At 38.6% G+C, this 19,097-nt stretch overlaps 2 non-coding genes across 2 annotated transcripts; both read left to right on the forward strand.

Annotated features, from left to right (window-relative positions):
• The first annotated feature begins 656 nt into the window (after window positions 1-656).
• Window positions 657-762, forward strand: LOC121228681 (small nucleolar RNA R71). Its single transcript, XR_005926256.1, has one exon. It is a non-coding gene; the product is annotated as a small nucleolar RNA R71 (small nucleolar RNA).
• Window positions 763-7,539: 6,777 nt separating this feature from the next.
• Window positions 7,540-7,646, forward strand: LOC121228371 (small nucleolar RNA R71). The gene has a single exon (XR_005925947.1). It is a non-coding gene; the product is annotated as a small nucleolar RNA R71 (small nucleolar RNA).
• Window positions 7,647-19,097: the final 11,451 nt, after the last annotated feature.

The raw sequence follows: 19,097 nt of genomic DNA on the forward strand, positions 1-19,097 counted from the left end.
GCTGGCTTATCTGAGTTTCAAGCTCTTGGATCGACCCTTGTTGATTTTTAAGTGCTATTTCGGTGTTCTGGAAACGAGTTTCTGACACCAAAATAAACTTTGAGAGCATCTCTTCAAGGTTCGACTTCTTTTCCTGTTGGTAGGGTGGTTGTTGGTAGCCTGGAGGTGGTTGTGGTCTTTGATTTCCTTGACCGCTCCACAAGATATTGGGGTGGTTCCTCCAACCTGCATTGTAAGTGTTAATATATGGATTATTTTGAGGTCGAGGATTATTACCCATGTAGTTTAATTGCTTGTTATTCATGTTGTGGCCATAAGGTTGGTATTTCAAATGGCTTGTTCCACCTCCACTTGCTTCGCACTGCATTACTGGGTGAACCTGTGAAGAACTAAGAAAACCATTAATCTTTTTATTTAAGAGTTCTACCTGATTAGAGAGCATGGTGACCGAATCGACGTTATAAACTCCAGCTGTTTTCGTTGGCTTTGTCCTCATGACTTGCCACTGATAATTATTCAGTGACATCTCCTCTATAAACTCATAGGAATCTTCAGGTGTTTTATTATTGATGGTTCTGCCAATAGCTGCGTCAACCATTTCTCGAGTCGAAGGATTCAGGCCATTATGGAACGTTTGAACCTGTAGCCAAAGCGGTAACCCATGGTGAGGGAACCTTCTCAAAAGGTCTTTGTATCTCTCCCATGCATCGTAGAGTGTTTCTAAATCCATCTACACAAAAGAAGAGATATCATTATGTAATTTAGCCGTTTTAGTCGGCAAAAAATATTTTAGTAAAAATTTTCGGTCATTTGTTCCCAAGAAGTAATTGACCCTCATGGTAACGAGTTCAACCATTGTTTAGCTTTGTTCCTTAATGAAAAAGGGAATAACCGAAGATGAATGGCATCATCAGAGACACCATTAATTTTAAATGTATTGCATAGTTCTAAAATATTGGCTAAATGAGCGTTGGGATCCTCATCCTGCAAACCATCAAACTGAACAAATTACTGTATCATTTGAATAGTGTTAGGTTTTAATCAAAAGTATTTACAGCTACAGTAGGTCTAACTATGCTCGATTCAGTTCCTGTTAAAGAAGGTTTAGCATAATCATACATAGTGCGTGGAGCAGGATTTTGATTAACAACAATTGCAAGAGGTAGCTGATTGCCTTGGTTTTCAACCATCTCTTCGGTTGTGGGTTGAGTATCATCTTCTTGCTTGTTCTCTATGTATCTTAAGCTTCACCTTATTTCTCTTTGATTTCTGCGAACTGTATGATCGATTTCTTCGTCAAAAAGTAATGGTCCTAACGGATTTCTTCTAGTCATAAACTATAAAAACCTGCCAAGAAAAAGAAAAAGTAAATTAATAAATAATAATAATAAATTAAAGTGCACGAAAAATAAATGGCTAAACTAATAAAAATTGAGTGTTCCTAATATTTCAGTTCCCCGGTAACAGCGCCAAAAACTTGATCGCGTGATTTCCTGATAGGTTTTAAATATTTATAATTACTCGTTCTTGAACTAACTATTATCGCGATGTAGGCAAGTGTAACTATCGAACAGTAGTATAGTTTTAGCAACATCGGATTGTCAAACCCAAAGGAACTAAAAGTACTAGTAATGACTGCCTTTTTATTATCTAGCCTAAGAATAAAAAGGTTTTTGTTTTAACTAACGAATTATCTAAACTAAGAACGCACAGAGAATGGAATTGGGGAATTGCTTTTGGAAAAATCAATTGAATGAAGACAATACCTAAGGAAAAATCCACCTCGACTGTACTTGTTATTCTGGCTCCGAATCGGATGATTTATTCATTTAACTTGTTCCGTAGAGATCCCTAAGCTATGTTATTATCCCTATTCAAGACTAATAACGTCTAATCCCTAGATTGAATAACTGAGACTTTTCTCTAATTAACACTCTAGGGTTGCATTAACTCGATCTATGGATCCCTTTATAAGGTTTCATCCTAATCTGGAAAAATCTTGTCACCCTATGTCTAGTCGCGCAATCAACTCCGCTTAATTATGAAAAATGTACTCTTAAACAGGGTCTATTCCTCCTCTGAATAAGAGCTTATCTTGAATCGGCATCCTGGGATATCAAAACAAGAATTAAGAACACATAATTAAGAATAAGTCAAATATTTATCATACAATTCAGAAAAAAATAACAAGATTCATCTTAGGTTTCATTCCCCTTAGGTATTTAGGGGATTTAGGTCATAACTAAATAAGAAAACATATCAGAATAATAAAGAATACAAAACCTAAAGAAAACTCAAAACTCCTGAAGGGGAATTGAAGAGAGATCTTCAGTCTTGATGATGAATCTGACTTTTGAGATGAATCAATCGACTTTCTTGGAGTAATTCCTTACCCTCTACTCTGTCTTCCGTTTTATCCCTTCTCTAGTGTGTATTTATAGGCTTTGGAATGCCCAAAAGCCCTCAAAATTAGCCTTTTCCAAATTAGACTCAACTTGGGCTCGACAGGGACATGCCCATGTGATACGCCCGTGTGCGATTACTTCAGGCCGTGCTCGAGCCTGCTAAATTGACACAACCGTGTGGTCTGTCCGTGTGAGGAGGTCCAGGCCATGTTAATTTCGTACTTTAGCTCATTTTCTCCATTTTTGGCCCGTTTCTCGTTCCTTTCGCTCTCCTATGCTCTTCTAAGTGTAAAACATGAAATTAAAGCATTAGGAGCATTGAATTCACCAATTCTAATGGAAAATCATCCATAAAATGCGTTAAAAATGGGGTAAAAATATGTATAAATTATGGTTTATCAGAGAGAAGTGAAACTTCCTGAATGATGAATGAATTCTTCGAATTGGAATTTTGGAGAGTAATCGGCGTGAGAGTGGAGGAGGATACTCCGCTGGTGGTCGAGGTTCATTAGTCCATAAGTCCTGCGCCAAAAGAACATTATATCTGGTGGTAGCTATGGTCGTGGTCTAGTAGGACATAGCAGTCGTGAAGAACCTTTCTCGGTGGAGTTTTTAGTTCCTATGTGATGATGAGTTTAGGAGCTCTTTATAACTGTGAGAGAATAAAGAACTTTTTAGGGAATATATAAGGAAGGATAATTACTCGATATGAAATAGCCGAAAGTAAAAATTGTTAAATAAAAATATAAAACCTAATAAAAATAAGCTTAAAGAAAAATAAAAAGTAGTTTTAAAATAAAAGTCAAAACATAAAATAAATAATAAATAAAAGTTTTTAAACATCTTCATTGCTAGATGGTTCGCGAGGTGGAGGTGGTGATGAGATGTGTAAGTGCTGACAAATTTGCTGTAGAGTAGCATCAATGTTATCGAAGAGCTGAAAACATTATTGCTCGAATCAGGTAAGGCATCCAGAGATGTCAGTATATGAAGTCGCCGGATGAACTGGACAAGAAGGAGGTGGTGGCTGAGATGGTGGGTCCTCGTGACGTGGAGGGCAACATCAATAATATCCTTAGAGGCGTCTTCCTCGGTGGATTGGACGAGACGTATTGAGGAGGGAAGATGCCACGTTGTCTCTCGATCATCCTCATACTTAGCATGCTCGAGATGCCCTATGGGAACATCTAGCTCATGAGAGTGAGGGAGGATGATTGGGGTGCTTTGTTGAGGAGCCCGAAGTGCAGAGCCAACCATGTCACATAGGGCCCAATGGAGATGACCCCTTTCCTATGCCATTCCGTCTGATGTTGAATGGCGAGGGCTATGAAATAAACAAGGTCTATGATGTGCCCGTGCGACATGCACCATATAAAGTAGGCATCGTGAGTGTTGACGATGCCAGTGCTCTCTCGCCTTCCTGTTAACGTGTGAGCCGAAATAGTGTGTAAGTACCTCAGAGATGGAGGGAGAACAGATGCCTTGGAGCGACTAGGACTGTAGGAGGCAACGCCAGGGGTGAGGGCGTTCCAACACCGTGAAGGAGAGTGATGGAAGTGGCGACTGAGAGCGTGGAGTTCATTCTCCTCCATGAACTCCTCAGGGTAAAGGCCAAGTGCAGTTCCGAACTCTGGGACGTTCAACTGGTAGACTAGATCGCCGAGGCAAAATTGGATTATTCTCTGGTCATCAAAGCGGGCCATCGTAGTCTGAAGATGGAATGTTGAACAGAGTTCCATTGTGAGTTCGAGATATGTCGGCTCGAAAATCTCAAAGAAAAACCCCCAAGGATCGGTGGGGAGGAGGGCCCGAATTGCATCCGTGAGTTGGATTTGTTCTAGTGCGACCCAGTCTATATAGCGGCCCACTTCCAAGGGTCGGGCTCGTAGAATCTGGAAAAGTTCTTTTTGGGACCCAATAGGGAACTACAGGAAAGGATGACAAATTTTCATGGTAGGACTCGAGGACGATGACGCTCCCTTCCTTTTCTTCAAAGTAGGGACGGAGGCATTCTTTCCTTGTGAAGACGACATGGTTTACCTACAAGCAAAACCATTATTTCGTCATGATGAATGTTCAAGGTAAGATGAAAACAAATTCAAAAGGGCAAAAGTCATAAATTAAAACTAATAATCTCAGTCACAACTACTAGCAAACTTAATCAAATACAATTAATTTTATGGTGTATCATTAGCCTGATAATAGTATGAGTTTCATAAAAAATGGAAAATAATTCTATGTAGCATATTTTATTGATGGAAAATGTCAACCTAAAAGGTATGAGTATTTCTATTATCCTAACCATAAATATTCACTTTAAACTAGTCAAATGGAGTAGATAGATCATGCAATGAGTAAGAACTTCAACATGAAAAAGATGATAACTACTCTAGATATGAAATTTGAGTGATAGAAAGATGAAAATAACATGAAAAATGCAAATTACTATGATAAATAGCATTAGAAATCAGTAAAATAAAAGAAAAAAAGTAAACAAACGCTAGAAAGAGGAGAATGAGCATAAAAAATGGGGTTGGAAGTAGCGCACGGGTGTGGTAGGGAGGCCGTGTGGACTTGCAACGACTATGGTTAGGGATTTTCGGTGAAGAAGATGATGAATAGTGAAAGGTATTTATAGATTTTGGGACACACGGCCAGGGGACATGCCTGTGTTTCCCAATTTTTGCCCGTGTGTTTCGCATTTTTCTGAATTTCGGTGCGTCTGACAATTTCCCCACGTCTATCTTTGTTCACTTCTCCCACGCCCGTGTATAAAGGTCCACACCCGTGTTGTTTTGACAGGTTCACCCACGGTTGCTTGGCACTGGCGTGTCGCACACCCATGTTAATTTGACAGGTTCGGCCACGGTTTCAAGGCACGGGCATGTCGCACGCCCGTGTTGTTTTGGTAGGTTCGCCCACAGCCATGTTGCACGGCCGTGGTGATTTATCGTAGCTTGTGCTGGGAAAAATCTTTGCCCTGTTTCCACACGGTCCTAAGCACACCCGTGTGCTTGGTCGTGTCTGTATGGTAAACCTATATTAAAGAGCTCCGTTAGTAAGTTAGGTACTAAAATTTAAACAAGTGAATACAGTTAGTGCTCAGGTTGCCTCCTGAAAGTGCTTATTTATAGTCTAAGCTCGACTTACCTCTCCATTGAATGGTCATGGTGGTTCGAGGAGTTTATACTCCTCATTCCTGCTGTGAATCTCATCAAAATAAGGTTTTAGGCGGGTATTGTTTACCTTAAAAGTGTCGAACTTGGGATGACTTACCTCGACTGTACCGAATGGGAATATGCTAAGATCAGTAAGAGGGATTTTTTCATTCGGTTTGGCAGTGACAATGTGAGGATCTGCGGCATCTAATAAAACTTTATCTCCAACCTTAAGTTGATTTGGAAAGGTATTGAGCTTGTTCTGGTGTAGTTTTGGTTTATCGTGTGTTCTCGGTTTATGTGTTTGCCATTCATCTAGATCCTCGATTTGTAGCCTTCGTTATTCAAGAATAGGTCCTCTACTATTGCTTGAAAATGGCTCATGTACTTCTTTCAAACTCATTTCCTGCAAAGTAGGTTGCACCATATTGTCAGTTTTAGTAGAATGGTTTAGACAATCACCTTCAATTTTCGATGTGTTGCCGAAATTCCGAGCTTGAAGGGTTATTGTTTCGTCTCCCACATGAAGTGTAAGCTCACCTGTGCCAACATCAATAATCATTCTAGCAGTTGCTAAAAAATGCCTTCCTAAAATCAAAGGAGTGTTGCTATCCTCCTCTATGTCTAGAACAACGAAGTCAACGGGAAATATAAATTTATCGATTTTAACTAGCACATCTTCAATAATACCCCTAGGAAATCTTATAGTTTTATCTGCTAATTGAATGCTCATCCTAGTCTGTTTGGGTTTCCCAAGACCTAGTTGTTTAAACATTTTGTAAGGCATGACGTTAATACTAACCCCTAAATCAACTAATGCATTATTAACATCTAAACTACCAATTAAGAAAGGAATTGTAAAACTCCTTGGATCTTTCAATTTTTTGGGTAGTTATTATGTAAAATAGCTGAGCAAACTGCGTTTAGCTTCACATGCGAAGCCTCGTCCAACTTTCGCTTATTTGCTAAAAGCTCCTTTAAAAATTTCATTGCATTTGGCATCTGCGATAGAGCTTCCATAAATAGTAAGTTAATATGTAATTTTTTTAAGAGTTTAAGGAATTTACCAAATTGTTCATCTGAGCGGTCTTTCCTTGTCGCATTAGGGTATGGCACATGAGGTTTGTATTCTGTACTTACCGATTTCTGCTCATTGTGGTCTACCTCACCTTTACCTTTTCTTATCTCAGTTTTTTGCCTTGGTTCTGGTTTAGGTGTGACTAACCCTTCCTCATCTTGACTAGTAATCGCGTTAAGTTACTTCCTGGGTTAGATTTTGTGTTGCTTGGCAAGCTACCTTGTGGTCATTCAGAAATCAACTTGGCAAGCTGTCCAATCTGAGTTTCGAGCCCTTGGATCGATACTTGTTGATTTTTAAGTGCTATCTCGGTATTCTAAAAATGGGTTTCTGACACCGATATAAACTTTGAGAGCATCTCTTCAAGGTTCAGCTTCTTTTCCTATTAGTAGGGTGGTTGTTGGTAGCCTGGAGGTGGTCCCTGATTTCCTTGGCCTCCCCATGAAAATTTTGGGTGGTTTCTCCAACCTGCATTGTAAGTATTGCTATAAGGATTATTTTGAGATCGAGAATTGTTACCCATTTAATTTAACTACTCGTTGTCCATGTTATGGCCATAAGGTTGGTATTTTGAACAGCTTGAGCCACCTCTACTTGCTTCGCACTGCATTACTGGGTGAACCTGTGAAGAACTAAGAAAACCATCAATTTTTTCTTTCAAGAGTTCTACCTGATTAGAGAGCATGGTGACTGAATCGATGTTATAAACACTGGTTATTTTTATTGTCTTTGTCCTCATGACTTGCCACTGATAGTTATTCAGTGACATCTCCTCTATAAACTCATAAGCATCTTTAGGTGTTTTATTATTGATGGTTCCGCCAGTAGCTGGGTCAACCATTTGTCGAGTCGAAGGATCTAGGCCATTATGAAAAGTTTGAACTCGTAGCCAGAGTGGTAACCCAGGTGAGGGCATCATCTCAAGAGATCCTTGTATCTCTCCCATGCATCATAGAGTGTCTCTAAATCCATCTGCACAAAAAAAGAGATATCATTACGTAATTTAGCTGTTTTAGCCAGCGAAAAGTATTTTAATAGAAATTTTTCAGTCATTTGTTCCCAAGTAGTAATTGATCCTCGTGGTAACTAGTTCAACCATTGTTTAGCTTTGTTCCTCAACAAAAAAGAGAATAACTGAAGGTGAATGGCGTCATCAGAAACACCATTAATTTTAAATGTATCGCATAGTTCCAAACAGTTTGCCAAGTGAGCGTTGGGAACTTCGTCTTGCAAACCATCAAACTGAACAAATTGCTGTATCATTTGAATAGTATTAGGTTTCAGTTCAAAAGTATTTGCAGCTATAACAGGTCTAACTATGCTCGATTCAGTTTCTCTTAAAAAAGGTTTAGCATAATCATACATTGTGCGTGGAGCAGGATTCTGATTTATTGGATTAACAGCAATCACAGGAGGTATCAGGTTTTCCTGATTTTCAGCCATCTCCTTGGTTGTGGTTTGAATATTGTCCTCTTACTCTATTGCTGTATATCTTAAGCTTCGCTTTATTTCTCTTTGGTTTTTGCGAATTGTCCGATCGATCTCACTGTCAAAAAGTAGTGGTCCTGACGGGTTTCTTCTAGTCATAAACTATAAAAACTTGCCAGAAAAAGGGAAAAAGAAGAATTAGTAATAATATTTAGAATAAAATTTAAATTGCAGTAAAAGTAAATGGCTAAAGTAATAAAAATCAAGTGTTCCTAATATCATAGTTCCCCGGTAACGGCACCAAAAACTTAATACGTGATATTCGTGACAGGTTTTAAATATTCATAATGAATCGTTCTTGAAACTAACTATTATCACAATGAAGGCAAGTGTACCTATCAAACAGTAGTATAACTTTAGCAAGACCAGATTGTCGAACCCAAAGGAACTAAAAGTACTAGTAATGACAGTCTTTTTGTTATCTAGCCTAAGAATAATGGGGTTTGTTTTAACTAACTAATTAACTAAACTAAGAATTCACAGAAAATAGAATTGGGGAATTACTTTTGGAAAAACAATTTAATTAAGACAATACCTAAGGAAAAATCCACCTAGACTTCACTTGTTATTTGACTCTGAATCAGACGATTTATTAATTTGACTTGATCCGTAGAAATCCCAAAGTTATATTATTATCCCTCTCGAGACTAACAACGTGTAACCCTAGGTTGAAAAATTGAAATCTCTTTCTAATTAACTCCCTAGGGTTGCATTAACTCGATCTATGGATCCCCTTATTAGGTTTCACCCTAATCCGGTAATATCTTGTCACCCTATCTCTAGACGCACAATCAACTCCGCTTAGTTATGACAAATGTACTTTTAGACAAGGTCTATTCCTCCTCTAAATAAGAGCTTAACTTGAATCAATATCCTGGAATATCAAAACAAGAATTAAGAACACATAATTAAGAACAAGTCAAATATTTATCATACAATTCAGATAATAATAACAAGATCTATCTTAGGTTTCATTCCCCTTAGGTATTTAGGGGTTTTAGTTCATAACTAAAAAGGTAAACATCTCAGAAGAATAATGAATACAAAACATAAAGAAAAACTGAAAACTCCTGAAGGGAAATTGAGGGGAGATCTTCAGTCTTGATGATGAATCCGACTTCTGAGATGGATCAATCACCTTTCCTTGACCAGTTCCCTGCTTCCTCCTCTGTGGCCCTCCTTTTCCTCCTCTTATAGGGTGTATTTATAGCTTTAGAATGCCTAAGAACCCTCAAAATTGGCCTTTTCTAAATTGGACTCAATTTGGGCTCAACAGGGACACGCCCGTGTGACACGCCCGTGTGCGATTACTTCAGGCCGTGGTCAAGCTTGTTAAATAAGCATGGGCGTATGGTCCACCCGTGTGAGTCGTGCTTCGATTCTGTGAAATTGACACGGCCATGTGGTCTGCCTGTGTGAGGAGGTCCAGGCCGTTTTAATTTCGTACATTGGCCCTTTCCTTCGTTTTTGGCCCGTTTCTCATTCCTTTCACTCTCCTATGCATAAAATCATCCATAAAATGTGCTAGGCATGGGATAGAAATATGTATAAATTACGGTTTATTAGAGGGTATTTCGATAATTTCATAAATCAAGGGTCTTAACGACCCAACCGAGGGTCCATTGTCACCTCGAGCGACCTAAGTAACCTAAACAGACATAACGGTGCAAGTGGGCCTAAGGCCTATTACTCGGCCCAAATGGGCCCACACACTCTTGTGGCCTATTTAGCCTAAACTTAGATACGGCTATGTGTACACCATAGCCCAGTTCATTAATAGTCACTTACTGTAGATTTTATTCGTGTGGGCCCCTGAGCCTATCGGGCCCACATGGCCCATCGAGGCCCAAAATAACCTAAGTCATGTGCGCGACATGATAAGTCTATCTACTTCCTACTTAACAGCGAAATTTACCCACACGGGCCCACGGGTCTATTGGTCTCATACGGCCCATTTAACCTAGAACTATTCATCGATGTACGAACGACGCAGCCCAGTCCAAAACTTACCACATAACATATATTTTATCCGTGCAGGCCCACAAGCCCATTAGGCCCACGCGGCCCAGTCTGCCCAACATGGCCTAGAACAGCCTATGCTGTGTACGCGACATGACAAGCCTAACCATATTCCACCTAGTCGTTGATTTGACATAAGAGGGCCCACGAGCCCATTTGGACTATTCGGCCCATTCTGTGGCTCAAGTGACCTACTCTGGCCTAAGCCCACGAATTCGCGCATGGTGACCTTCCTTATTGTACGCCCACGTTTCATGAGCTCAGCTCACAACACGCTCGATCGCACGCTCGTGTGGCATTATATGCCATATTTTTGGCTTTTCGGCATTTTGCCTATCTACAATCATAGCAAAGAAAACAACACACACATTTTTGGCCTTTCAGCTGATTATCAAAACAAGGCATATTGTTACACACATATTTACAGCCTTAATACCTATTACCACTTACAGAGTATGGATAGACACTTGTTTGTGATAAGTGGCCAATCCCATGACGCTAAACCTAGATCCAATCATAACCCCACGTTAATCCTTTAATCATTAAAATTAACACCCTTACGTAGCACCTGATTCCAAAATGGTGCTGACTACTTACCTTGAATAGCAATCGATTCCTCTCTTTAACCACCGATCAAAGTCGCCTTCCAAAACTTGACAAAATCTGTATAGCATTTCTACGTTTTTAACTAAGACCATGAATGACAAAGATGAGAAACAAAAGAACAACAACTTACCACTACTTAGGAGTATTTGGCCTCCTAAGGTACACTATAGGATTTGAGTCCTACGAAAAATAGTCACACTCCTATTGGAAACGCTGGATGAAGATAGTGTTAAGGAGGAAACTTATATCGACAAAGAGAGAAAGAGGGAGAAGAGTAGCTGTGAACCTAAACAAAATCAATTACCTTACTCAAGTGTAGAGGGATTTGGCTCTAAACAGAAAGACAATAGGCTAGCCAAGAAAAATCGAATGAGTTACGAGGGAGAGGAGGCAAGTGCTATTTAGCTAAACCACAAAGAAGGAAAACGAAATTGAGAGAAGGAAGGAAAGAGGAGAAGAGACCAAAAGCTATTCGGTCACGCAAAACAATTAAGAGAGGAAGAGGGTGGAGAAGTTCAGTTTAGAAATGAAAGAAAAGAATAGCCACAAACACGTAAGAACAACTCCTATATTTAGCCTTTCAATTCTATACTAAAATGAAAAAGAGGTAGAAAGGTTGCATGATCAGTAAAATACCATAATTTGCGCGGAAGTACAGAGAAAAGAGGAAAAAAATAAAAATACAAAAAACCTGAAATGGCATAAAAGTATTCGGCACCCTAGGAAAAAAATGTCCTATGATCGAATTTGCACAATAGGGAGTTCAAATTTCGGCAAGCAACCCTTCCCATTTAAAATTCCCTGATTTTCTCCTTTAATTAAGCCACCAACCGAGTTTGAATTACAAACAAACTCCCAAACACTCCTCATCACTTAACCACTACAAAAGACAATCAATTGTGATATTTCTTCCACACATAAACTTTTATGTACAGTCTCGTAGCGGCTTCCACCCACAAGACCCAATGCTTCTAGGCCCAAAAATTTGAGGCGTTACAATTCACCCCTCTTTAAGGAAATTTGGTCCTCAAAATTTCCAACTAACAGGATAATTGTGTAACAACTACACCACTACGCTACCGCTGTGCACTCTCATCCAAATAACACCAATACACTTTTAACTTAATCTCGAAAGCTCTTATACCTAACCAAACATCTAACCACAGAAGCAAACATATATTTATCACACATGCATACAATTTCTATATCCAAACATCACATCCAAACAAAACACACCTGACTTAAAAGAAACTGTGCAATTCCAAACCTGATGCTCTTGAGATCCGCATCTGAGACGTGCTCTTGTCTTCCTCCGGCATTCACCCAGATGATATCTTTTAAAATGCTTGCAATTTAGAAAGTTCAGACGTGTCTTAACACGTTTCACAGAATAATGCTCCTGCTTCAACGAACTGTGATCTCTCTTCTTGTTACAATCCAAGCACTAGCCTGAAGTGTTTCACCATTCGCCTTAACTCTTGCCTCAAACACTTATTCCCGCACTTCCCTTACCAACCGGCTCAGTGCCTCTGTACCAAGCTCTGGGTTATCGCTACCCGAAGTTGGCAGACTTACCTTGACCTCCGTCTCCTGAACAATCTCATGTTCTGGGGAAACGGGCAGCTCCTCGCTACCTTTCTTGCCTTCGGAATCTATTACGGTACTGTTGCTCGCTTAAGAATCTACACTTCCAGAGCACACACATAATAAATACAAAAATCTAATTTGAAGTACAGTCTAATATCTAAAGAAACTTACAGATTTGGCGCCGGAGACTTGGTAACCTACATTTTCAGGAAAACATTCAAAAAACATTTTGAATACTCCAAATCTTTTCAAATCCTTTGAAACAATTCTTTCAAAAATTCAATTTTAAAATCTAATCCACAGCTGAGTTTTGTAACCTGGCTCTGATACCACTAAATATAACAGCCCAAACTCAACCTATATATTAGGCTCAAATCTAACGTGTCACATTGAAATGTTTTTCAATAACCATGTTTTCATTATAAAGTGATACATTGAAAAGTTATTAATTCTATACCCAAAATATCTTTTAAGTTGCAGAAACTAATTTTAAAAGTAACTGATTTGCAAAAGTGTGATGTTAAAAACTGAGTTACGAAATCGTTCCGAGAATGTTGAAGAAACGTAGTGTTGTTTAAAAACAGTTATAAATCAAACAGTTATAAATTGAAGTAAATAAAAAACTTTAAGTGGCCTTATTACAAAATTTGAAATTCCAAATAAAGTCCAAAGGCAGTCATGTGGCCATCTCCGAGTCCCTTGCAGCACTGATCCTCCTATTGCTGGGGATTACTTGCATAGTTAATAAACGAGGTGAGTTTATGAAAACTCAGTGTATAATCACCTTACTAGAGTAATAGTCAGTATACCGAAACAGAAATAGAAATAGTCTGGGCCAGAGCCCTTTAACAGTAACAGTACAGTCCTGTTCAGAGCATATGTGGGCTAAAGCCCATTACAATATCATTTGGGTCATAGCCCACAATAGAATCAATTAGACCTAGCCTAAACCAATAATAGAACAAGTGGGCCTAAGCCCAATACAGCAATAGATCCCATAAACAGATGTGCAATAGTATGACGATGCATCCCACCCTGATCCAGCCAACGCACCACTCGTACCAACCCTACACTTACGTGGGGATAAAATCGACCCACCCAGCCAGCACACCAATGTTAGCACCTGTTGCGGCACTAATCGAAATCGCAGCAAAACTGCTAGTATATATGTGGCTCTAAGCCTTTAGTAGCGATATTATAATTGGCACAAAGCCATAGGTAACTATATTATGTTTGGCACATAGCCATCAGCGACAGTAATATAATCGGCACACAGCCTTCGATAACTATGATCGACACAGAGTCATCAATAAGTATGTTAAGCACAGAGCCACCAGTAAATACGTTTGGCACAAAGCTATAGTCAAGATGGCACAGAGCCATTTTTAGGTCGACATAGAGCCATAATTAGATTAAGCGGCACTAAGCCGTCCATCAGTCCACAGTCGTCTTATGCGACCCGTGTGACCTTAACAGATCAATACTGGATCTACAGTCGTCTCGTACAACCCGTGCAATCCTATTAGAACTTCTTCCGTATCAATGTCCCAACACCATGCTATATGTCATGCATGTCATGCTCAATCATCACACGTGTATGCAAAATGGCCATGCTCAGTAACAATCATTTAAACATATATTAAAAGCATATTAGTCCTACAACCACCGTCAAGTCAGTTAAAACACAGTCATACGATCACAGTCAAATCGGTCAAATTCATAGTCTAAGTCGATCATTTACCTACAAGGGCAAAACAATCATTGTACCCTACAAGGGTACTTAAGTAATTTTACACTACAAGGGTATTTCGGTAAATTTATAAATCGAAGGTATTTTAGTAATTTTACAAGTCGGGGGTTTTCGATAATTTTACAAATTGAGGGTATTACGGTAATTTCACAAATCAGGGGTTTTAACAACCCAACTAAGGGTCCATTGTCTCCTCGAGCGACCTAAGTAACCTAAATAGACATAACGGTGCAAGTGGGCTTAGGCCCATTACTCGGCCCAAGTGGGCCCACACGCTCGTGTGGCCGCTTTAGCCCAAACTTAGATACGACTATGTGTACACCATAGCCTGGTTCATTAATAGTCACTTACAGCAGATTTTATCCATGTGGGCCCACGAGCCTTTTGGGCATACATGGCCCATTTCGACCCATCGAGGCCCAAAACAACCTAAGTCATGTGCGCGACATGACAAGTCTATCTACTTCACGCTTAACAGCAAAATTTACCCACGCAGGCCTACGGGCCCATTAGGACGATACGGCCAATTTAACCCAGAGCTATTCACGGCTGTATAAACGATGTAGCCCTATCCAAAACTAACCACATAACATACATCTTATTCATGTGGTCCCACAAGCCCATTGGGCCCACATGGCCCAGTCCGGCCAAACGTGGCCCAGAACTGCCTATGCTGTGTACGCGACATGATAAGCCCAACCATATTCCACCTAGCAGTTGATTTGGCACAAGCGGGCCTACGGGCCCACTGGGCCTATTCAGCCTATTTCGTGGCTCAAGTGGCCTACTACGGCCTAAGCCCACGAATTCGCGCATGGTGGCCTTCATATTCGTACGCTGACGTTCTATGAGCTCGATTCATGAAACGCGCGATCGTACCCTCATGTGGCATCATACGCCTTTTTTTTGGGTTTTCAGCATTTTGCCCATCTACAGTCACAGCAAAGTAAACAACAACACATTTTTGGCTTTTTAGCTGATTATCAAAACAAGGCATACGGTTACACACATATTTACGGCCTTTACACCTATTTTCGCTTATAGAGTACGGATACACTCCTGTTTGTGATAACTGAGCAAATCTCACGACACTAAACCTAGATTCAATCATAACCCCACGTTAGTCCTTTAATCGTTAAAATTAACACCCTTACATAGCACCTGATTTCAAAATGGTACTAATTGCCTACCTTGTGTAGCAACCGATTCCTCTCTTTAACCACCGATCAAATCCGCCTTCTAAAACTTGACAAAATCTATATAGTATTTTCACCTTGTTAACTAAGACTGTGAAAGACAAAGATTAGAAACAAAAGAACAACAACTTACCACTACTTAGGAGTATTCAGCCTCCTAAGGTACACTCTAGGATTTGAGTCCCATGAAAAATAGTCACACTCCTATCAGAAATGGCGGATGAAGATAGTGTTAAGGAGGAAAATTATATCGAAAAATATAAAAGAGGGAGAAGTGTAGTCGTGAACCCAAAAAAAAATAATTACCGTAGTTAAGTGTAGAGGGATTCGACTTTAAATAGAAAGATAATCGGCTAGCCAAGAAAAAATGAATGAGTGGCGAAGAAGAGGAGACAAGTGCTATTCGAGTAAACTACAAAGAAGGAAAACGCAATTGAGAGAAGGAAGAAAAGAGGAGAAGAGACCAAAAGCTATTTGGTCATGCAAAATAAATGAGAAAGGGAGAGCGTGGAGAAGTTCAGTTCAGAAATGAAAGAAAAGATTAGCCACAAACACGTAAGAACAACTCTTACATTCGACCTTTCAATTCTATACTAAAACGAAAAAGAGGTAGAAAGGTTGCACGAATGGAAAAATTCAATAATATGCACGATAATACAGAGAAAGGAGGAAAAAAACTGAAAACAAAGAAAACCCGAAATGGCACAAAAGAATTCGGCACTCTGGGTAAAAAAAGTCCTATGATCGAATTTGCACAATGGGGAGTTCAAATCTCAGCAACCAACCCTTCCCATTTCAAATTCCTTGATTTTCTCCTTGAATTAAGCCACCAACCGAGTTTGGATTACAATTAAACTCCTAAAATCTCCTAATCACTTAACCACTCCTGCAGACAATCAATTGTGATATTTCCACACATAAACTTTTATGTGCAGTCTTCCAGTGGCTCCCACGCACAAGGATCAATACTTCTAGGCCTAGAAATTCGGGGTGTTACAATTCACCCCTCCTTAAATAAATTCCGTCCTCGAAATTTCCAACTAACAGGGTTGTTGTGTAATAACTACACCACTACACTACCGCTGTGCACTCTCATCCAAATAACACCAATACACTTTTAGCTTAATCTTGAAAGCTCTTACACCTAACCAAACATCTAACCACAGAAGCAAACAGATATTTATCACACATGCATACAATTTCTATATCCAAACATCACATCCAAATAAAACACACCTGACTTAAAAGGAACTGTGCAATCCTAAACCCGATACTCCTTAGATCTGTATCTGAGACAGGCTCCTCTTTTCCTTCTGCATTCACACGAATGACGCCTTTTACAATGCTCGCAAGACAGAAAGTTTGGATGTGTCTTAACATGTTTCACAGAATGAGGCTCTTGCTTCAACGAGCTGCGATCTCTCTTCTTGTTACAATCCAAGCACCTATCCTGAAGTGTTTCACCATTTGCCTGAACTCTTGCCTCAAATACTTCTTCATGCACTTCCCTTATCAACCGAGTTAGTGTAACACCCCTATAACCCGTATCCATCGCCGAAATGGGTTATGAAGAGTTACCAATCCAAAACACTACATTTGTACATTCACATTTACATAAGTTCATTAGCAATTATATGCATAGCCAAACACAATCAAATATCAAAATTTAGACTTATACTGACATTCAAAAGTTACCATATTCACATGGCTTATATACAGCAACATCTCAAAATATCATTCACTTAAGTCTATTATATACATGCCATATGAATTCCAAAACATAATAGTTCCAAAACGATAGATAGTGTGACGAGTTGCTGACGATCCTCGAGCAAGTGACTGGAGTCAACAATCTATAAAACAGAAAAACATAACAAACGGAGTAAGCTTTTATAAGCTTAATAAGTTTTAAGCAATGCAAACAAATATACTCAATTATAAATCGATCATTCAATTTATCAAATAACATTTTCTAAGTATATAGCCATTTGGCCGAATATACACCAGCACATATTGTACATTTAGCATTTTTATTTTACTTGAATCTGAACTCATATAACATAGGTAAATCAAATACCATCACATAATTTCATATCTTGACCGGATGTATCATGATTATATATATAGTCATAACTCTTATTCACATATGCATCACAGTATACACTTATGGTTCATTTCAAATCAAACTCACATATAAGTACATGATACGTACCTGGGCAACTGAATGTAATGAATGTATTCAATTGTCGTTCTATCACGAAGCATCATAGTTTTAGACTGTTATCAAATCACTAGTAATTAGCCTGCTAGGTTTTAAACCCGAATTCATCACCGGCACGAAGCCTGCTAGACTTTAAGTCTGAATTCATTCACCGGCATTTCGCCTGCTAGGCTTGAAGCCCGATATTATTTACCGGCATTATAACCTACTAGGCTCGAGGCCCGATATTATTTCACCGGTATTATAGCCTGCTAGGCTTGAAGCCCGAATTCATCATACGATAATCAATTCACCAAGTTTCATACATATCAAATCATATGTTACTTGATTTCACATAGCACAAACACACTAATAATTTATTTCCTTCATTCGAATAAATGCACATATCACACACCTTATTATCATGTCATAATTCTCCTATTATACATTTTCATATTACATTCAATTATAAACTATGTTTGATTACTCAAAACTTACCTCGAATATTTTCAACAGTCGCAGATCGACTATTCAGTTACTTTAGCATTTCCTTTATCCAAATTTGCCCCTCTATGCTCTTGAGCTAAAATCAACAAATTTAACTTCTCAATCAAACACATATATACGGCAACCATATACATTTCAAAAGCTAATTGATTCGCATCATTTGTCCACTTAAGTCTATCACCATTTCAATTTCAATTTCATGTACTTTGTAATTCACATTTGAACACTCAATTATACCTTAACTTATCCATTTCTTTCATTTAAACAACCCACATAACTCATTCATTCATGAACATATTCGGCACTATGCATCTTTACAAATATTTCATTTAAACAATTTTGGCCACCTTAAAATCCATTCATGCCCTCACAATTTAAATAGATTCACTACTCCACAATCGGTCAATTAATTATACAATTATCCATAGTCGAATACCAATCAAGTAGATATTTGTTCACATTTCTTTAACACATATTTATCAACTAGTCTATGTATTAGCTTTTAGCATATTCAGTCATTAGAGCAACCTATTTAATTTTCATGCATTCTTTTCTAAGGTTACCAAGACCATCCTATGATTAAATATATACATCATCTTTCATAATACACGAAATTCCTATTAAAACTCTCATACATATACATTTGGCCTAATTTACTTCACAACTATACCCCTAGGCTGAATATTCACAAAGTTCTCAAAACATAATTTACTCAACTTCCAATCCAAGTTATCTAAATAGACCATCTATACATAAGTACCAAGCCTCAAACTTAATTTATAACTATCTAAATCATTTAAAACATCCAACACCAAATTTTCTTTGTATTTCATACTATAGTCGAATGCCCATTCCAAGCAATTGAGCCACACATAGTTCAAATTTCAAAATTTAAACTTATAAACTTACAATCACATGGATTTTAACATTATAGTCCATCAAACTTTCATTCATCAATTTCTATCATCAAATACAAATTTTTGAAATTTCCTATCATGACCGAATGCACAATTAACCAACATTTAACAAATTAATTCATGGGTTTAAAGTAGAACCAAGAGAGGAACTCAAAAACATGAATTTTCAACCAAACTACCATGAAC

Source organism: Gossypium hirsutum, chromosome A04 (assembly GCF_007990345.1).
Source record: "Gossypium hirsutum isolate 1008001.06 chromosome A04, Gossypium_hirsutum_v2.1, whole genome shotgun sequence".
Classification (NCBI taxonomy): domain Eukaryota; kingdom Viridiplantae; phylum Streptophyta; class Magnoliopsida; order Malvales; family Malvaceae; genus Gossypium; species Gossypium hirsutum.